A 5681-nucleotide genomic window follows, 5' to 3' on the forward strand; every position below is an offset into this window, starting at 1 on the left:
TGGGCAGCTTGTTTCAGATTATTGCTGAGTTTTTTGAGCTCTTATTTTGAGCATTCTGGATCCAAGTCCTTTGGCAGATCTGTGATTTGCAAGAATTTTCTCCCAGTCTGTTTCTTGTTTTTCATTCTCTGTATAGTGTGTTTTTCAAAGAGCAAAAATTTTAAACTGTGATAAAGTCCAGTGTATCCATTTTCTTTTCTTTTATGGATCATGCTTTTGTTATCATAACTAAGAACGCTTTGCCTAACCAAAGACGGAAAGATTTTCTCCTAGCTTTTCCTCTAAAAGTTGTATAGTTCTATCTTTTACATTGAGCTACGATCCATTTCAAGGTAATTTTTTATAAGGTGTGAGGTTCATTTTTTTTCCCATATGGATGTTCAATTCTTCCAGCATCATTTGTTAAAAAGACTTATCATTTTAAAAAATATTTAAAATAACTTGTACTTTTCTGTCATTTACCCATTTTTCAATTAGGGTTTTAAATGATTTCTATTACTTTCTAAATAGATAGTTAGTCTGTAAAGAATCTTTACATATTTAGAATATGTAAAGAGGCTAGGGAACACAGTTAAGTCCACCCAGTTAGTAAGTGTGGAGCTGGGACTCAGGACCAAGCAGTCTGATTTAATAGTTGCTGTTCTTAACCTCAACCCTACACCAGTCCTTTATTTATTCTACTTTTTTCATTCTCTTAAGAGGATTTTAAGGTTTTTTTCCCTCTAAGTCTCAAAAGTTCTCATTATATTTTTCCTGGCACTTTTTTCCCTTTTGTTCTGTTGATTCCAGGAATGTCATTGTTTCCTATTTCCAACTGTTTATTGTTCATAAATAGAAAAGCTACTGGTTTCCTACAGTCCCCTTACTAAACTCTTTCGTGAGCTTTCAGTTTATTTCCTTAGATTTTTTCATCTAGACAATCATAGCACCTCCCTAAATGGTAAGTTTGCCTCCCTTTTCAAATATATACATTTCTTATTTCATTTCCCTATTCCATTGCATTGGCTAGCACTTCTAGAGAAATATTAAGTGCTGGTAATGTCAGCAGGCCCCATATCATTTTCTTTTTTTCTTTTGGCTGTGCCATGCAGCTTGCAGAATCTTAGTTCCCCGGCCAGGGATTGAATCTGGGACACCGCAATGAAGGCGCCACGCCCTAACCACTGGACCGCCAGGGAACTCCCAAGCAGGCTCCCGTATCTTGTTCCTGAATCGAACGAGAGTGATTTCGTGTTTCCTAGGGAACATCACGCTGGCTTTGGTTTGATATTTAAAACTGAACAATATCAAAATAGTCTCAAACAATACCTTTATGTTTACGAAGAAGTTTTGTTCGATCAAACATTTCTCTTGATAGATTTGCTAATCGTGACACGTTCTAGCTTTATGGGAATAAACCTCACTGAGTCGTGGTGTGTTGTTTTATCAAAGCCCGGCTGTGCTCTGTCTGTAGATAATTTAAAAGGTTTTTGCTTCATTTGTCTGCTTGCCAAGCAAACCCCAAGAGCCTCTGAGCTGGTTACAAGGGGACTTTCTGATATGTTTCACTTTCCCGTAGCAGCGTCCAGCGGCTCTTGCTGTTTGGCGTCAGCTGACCACGCCCCCCGCCCCCTCCTTAGCGGGACTTCCCCTGGCCTCGGTCACGTCACCTCCAGGGCGATCTCGGCTGTCCCTTTGGGCTTCATCTTCATGGACATGACACCGGATCACAGAGGGTGTTTACTTAATCTGAGGTTTCCCCGGAAAGCTTTGCCTGCGACAAGGACTCGGATACGGGATGCTGTATTTGAGAGTTGGTACATGGAATCAGGAGTGAGGGCGTGGGGAAAGGGAGACACAGAGGAGGAAACCCCCCAATAAAGGGGTTTTGTTGAGGTCTGTGCCATAAGCATGGGGGCCACCAGTGGCACCTCCTAGAGGCCTCAGAACTTCCCCCAGCAGGACTGTTCACTTGCTTGGGGGGAGCAGAGCATCTCCACCTCCAGTCTCCCAGGATGCTTCCAGGATGGCTGAGAGCTGCCCCTGGGGCCATAACTCCCGCAGTCTTCAGGCTACGCTGGCACCGTCAGGGGGCTGGCAGATTTCCTAGAGCAGAAAGCAGAAAGACGCTGGCCTGGGGGCTGCCTGACGGGGAAAGCCTCGGCCCCTCTGCCGGCCTGTCCTCCTGTCTGCTGCTTCCCCATCTGCCAGTCCAGCAGGGAGAGCTTCTGACCAGCCCCACCTACCATCACAGATTCCAGGAGAAGCCAGCTCTCCCTCGGTTCCCTCGGTGCTCCCTGTGTGAGCAGCCCCGACTCTCTGTTCAGATATCAGTCCCAGGGGGCTTTTCAAAACAAGTCGTTGGAAAATAACTATGTGGAAAATTAAAGGAGAGTAATAAAACTCCTTGTTAAGATACAGAGGGCTACATGGGAGGCACGCTGGCAGAGGAGTTGAGGGATTTGCGAGATCTGGGAATATTTATAGTATCAGGTTATGGAACTGAGCTAGAAATTGTCATGAAATGACAAATAAATGAGTGTATGGGCCAATATTTGATGTGCGGGAACATGAGGGAAGTGGATCTCTTGCTACCGTGGAAAACATGTAGAGAAAATTGCAGAAGCGTAGGGGAGGCTGGCAGGGATGGGGGGATGGGGCAAACTTGCTGGCTGGAGCACCTACTTTTTCCTGTGTTTACCAGGCTTCCCCTGTGCACACCTGATTTTACCTGGCTCTGACCGCATGTCCTTGGGTGAGTCCCATATATCCGTGCTGCCCAGTTTCCCACATGTAAACTGAAGGGTTGGGCTAGGTCCTTCCCATCTGGGTAGCCTAAGAACCCTTCTCTGAAAAAGGATGCTGTCCTCCAGCACCCCAAACCCCGGACCTTCTCCTCGGGAGGGACAGACCAAGCCTACCGCTGAATGCAATGAACATCTGGGTTAATCAAAGCCACAAAATATTTATAACGTTTTCCCCAGGACAGAGGAGCTGGTTACGTTCGCATCTCTTCATGGTACGATGCGGCAGTTTCTAGTCCTCTGTAAAGCAGTTACTCTTTCTGGGAAGCCCTGGAGCGCCCCGTGCTCAGGGGGGCAACCCAGAAATATTGTGACTGATGGTCGGATGCTTCAGGTTTTACAAGGAAAAAGAAAAGCTCAGTGATGGAGAGCGTTACATCTTTCTGCTAGCTCATTCACGCATCATCAGACATGTTGGGGGGTGGGGTGCGTCCAGGTAAAGGCCGCTTACAAAAGCAAAAACAGGCAGTTCTGACACCGAGAAGCAAAAAGGATGATTTCCCTTTTCCTAAACTGAGATGGAGTTACGGTGCTCTGTGACATGACTGCTCCGGGTCCACCAGGAAGATCGCTTCAAACGAGCCGTGCACAGGGATGCCCGAAGGTGTAAAACACTGGCAGGCACGGGCAGTCAGGGGCTGAGGGTGCCCCCTACCCTGAAACACGTTCTCAGGGCATCAACAAGTGAGTAAAGGCACCGTTGCAGTGTTTTTGGATCCCCAGCCTTTTCACAAGAGGTTTTTGAAGACTGGAAGGACGTTGCCCAATCCGTACAAGGCTGAACTGGATACCGAAATGGACACAGAGAAACTGGGACGAAAGCAGGATACTGTCCTTAAAATGCCAAAAGATGCGCCTCACACAGAGCCCTGTTGTTGAGCAACAAACAGATCAGAGGCACTGGAGCGGGTGGCCGAGGGGCGTCCAGTTGGGTGGACGGGCTGGCAGAGGCCTGGGCCCCCAGGGAAGTATTTCTTGAACACAGCAGAAGGGCTTTGGCATTGGAGCCCTGCGTGAGCACAGCAGCAATGTGTCCCTGGCCGCATTCTGGGCAGCTGCTTCCTCTGCTCTCTGCAGGATGGTTCTAGAAATCCGAGCCAGAGAGTTTGGGGGGTGGGAATCTGGTTGGAGGGGGATGATATCTTAGGGACTTGCGTTGGAGCTGTAGGGCAAACAAGCCACTTTATTATATTTTTTTAATTTTTATTTTATATTGGAGTATAGTTGATTAACAAAGTTGTGTTAGTTTCAGGTGTACAGCAAAGTGATTCAGTTCTACATATATGTGTATCTATTCTTTTTCAAAATCTTTTCCCATTTAGATTATTACAGAATATTTAGCAGAGTTCCCTGTGCTATGCAGTAGGTCCTTGTTGGTTATCTATTTTAAATATAGTAGTGGCAAACACGCCACTTCAGATAACTTTTTTCTTTTTTGGGGGGGGGGGAGCTTCGCCACGCGGCTTCTGGGACCTTAGTTCTCCGACCAGGGTTTGAACCTGGGCCCTTGGCAGTGACAGCGTGCAATCCTAACCACTGGACCGCCAGGGAATTCCCTGGATAACACGTTTTATTTGGGGTCATGGGGGGACTTGTGGAAGAAAGCACTCCCCCAGCCCCCTCACTCCCTATAAGCCACTTCCCAGAAGAGCCGACACTGATCCAGGCCAAAGAAGTTATGCCTGCAAGATCCTGCCTGGGCTTCATTCTTCCTGTTTGAAGGATTATTATTATTTGATTGATTGCCTCCTTTATTCATTCAATAAATATTTTATTAAATCTCATGCTTAAGGGAGCAGAGGAGAGAAAGGAGCTTGCATCTTGGCAGCCGCCCTAAAGGAGTTACGGTATTTTACCCCTTGTGTGTCCTGAAATACTAGGCCCCAAACACAACATTTTTTTCTTTTCTTTTTTTTTTTTTTTTAATCTAAGTGCTTTTAAAGACTTCTTTGAAATGTGGGACAATTATGCAAGCAGGAAAAAAAAAAAGTACCTAGAGCCAATATTTAACTTTGCCTTTGGTATGTTGATGTCACCGGCCCACGCAAATCTCTCAGGCATGTCCTATAAAACTGACTTAAAAAATAAATATATTTATTCTTCACGGGGAGACATGGATTGAGGTTTTGCATAGTTGAAGGCTTGCTATCCTGGAAGTACGTTGTTCTACATCACAGCCTGGACGCTGGTGTTTGCCAACCCCTCCAAGCTGCCTTCAGGCTCGCACATCTTGGCGGCAGCAAGTGCTCCCCCTTTGCAGAATACTGGAAATCCCAGGACTCAGAAATTTCCCTAGCTTACTCAGAGACAGGTGGAGTGACCAGTGAATTACCAGGGTCTTGAGAAAAGCTGTTAGCCAATTGCTCGTACCTCAGGTTGGGAAGAGTAAAGCCACCGTCCCAGCTCGGTGCTGGGGGCCTGAGGCTCAGGACACCCCGCCCCGCTTTGGGTTTTGGCAAACCTAGCGATCCCGGAGGCCTGGATAACAACAGGATTCCCGGGAGTCTCCGGAGGGTGCCTTTTCGACTTCAGGATTCATCTGAGCGGTTGGTTTTAATTCTTCCACACGCTAAAGCTTTTCCCGGCTGGGAGGGCCGCCGGCCGAGACACGCGTCTGCACGCCCTGGACGAAGCGCCCATCCAGGTGCAAGGTGGCCCGGGAGGCTGATGGCGGCGCAATACCCAGGCACAAAGTTTTCATCTGCTCTGCAAACCTTCAGATGGGCAATCGGCCTCTGTATTTCCGAATCCTGTGAACATAAAACACTCTGGGGCGGGAGCGGGCTGCGCAGAAGGAACCGGGCTTTGCAAAATTCAGGGACTTTCGGGTCCGCTGGGTTTCACCGGTTGTGTGGCCGGCGAGCCACGCAGCCCGGGGCGGGGCGGGGCGGGGCGGCG

This window comes from Neophocaena asiaeorientalis, unplaced genomic scaffold, assembly GCF_003031525.2.
Source record: "Neophocaena asiaeorientalis asiaeorientalis breed wild unplaced genomic scaffold, Neophocaena_asiaeorientalis_V1.1 scaffold43, whole genome shotgun sequence".
Classification (NCBI taxonomy): domain Eukaryota; kingdom Metazoa; phylum Chordata; class Mammalia; order Artiodactyla; family Phocoenidae; genus Neophocaena; species Neophocaena asiaeorientalis.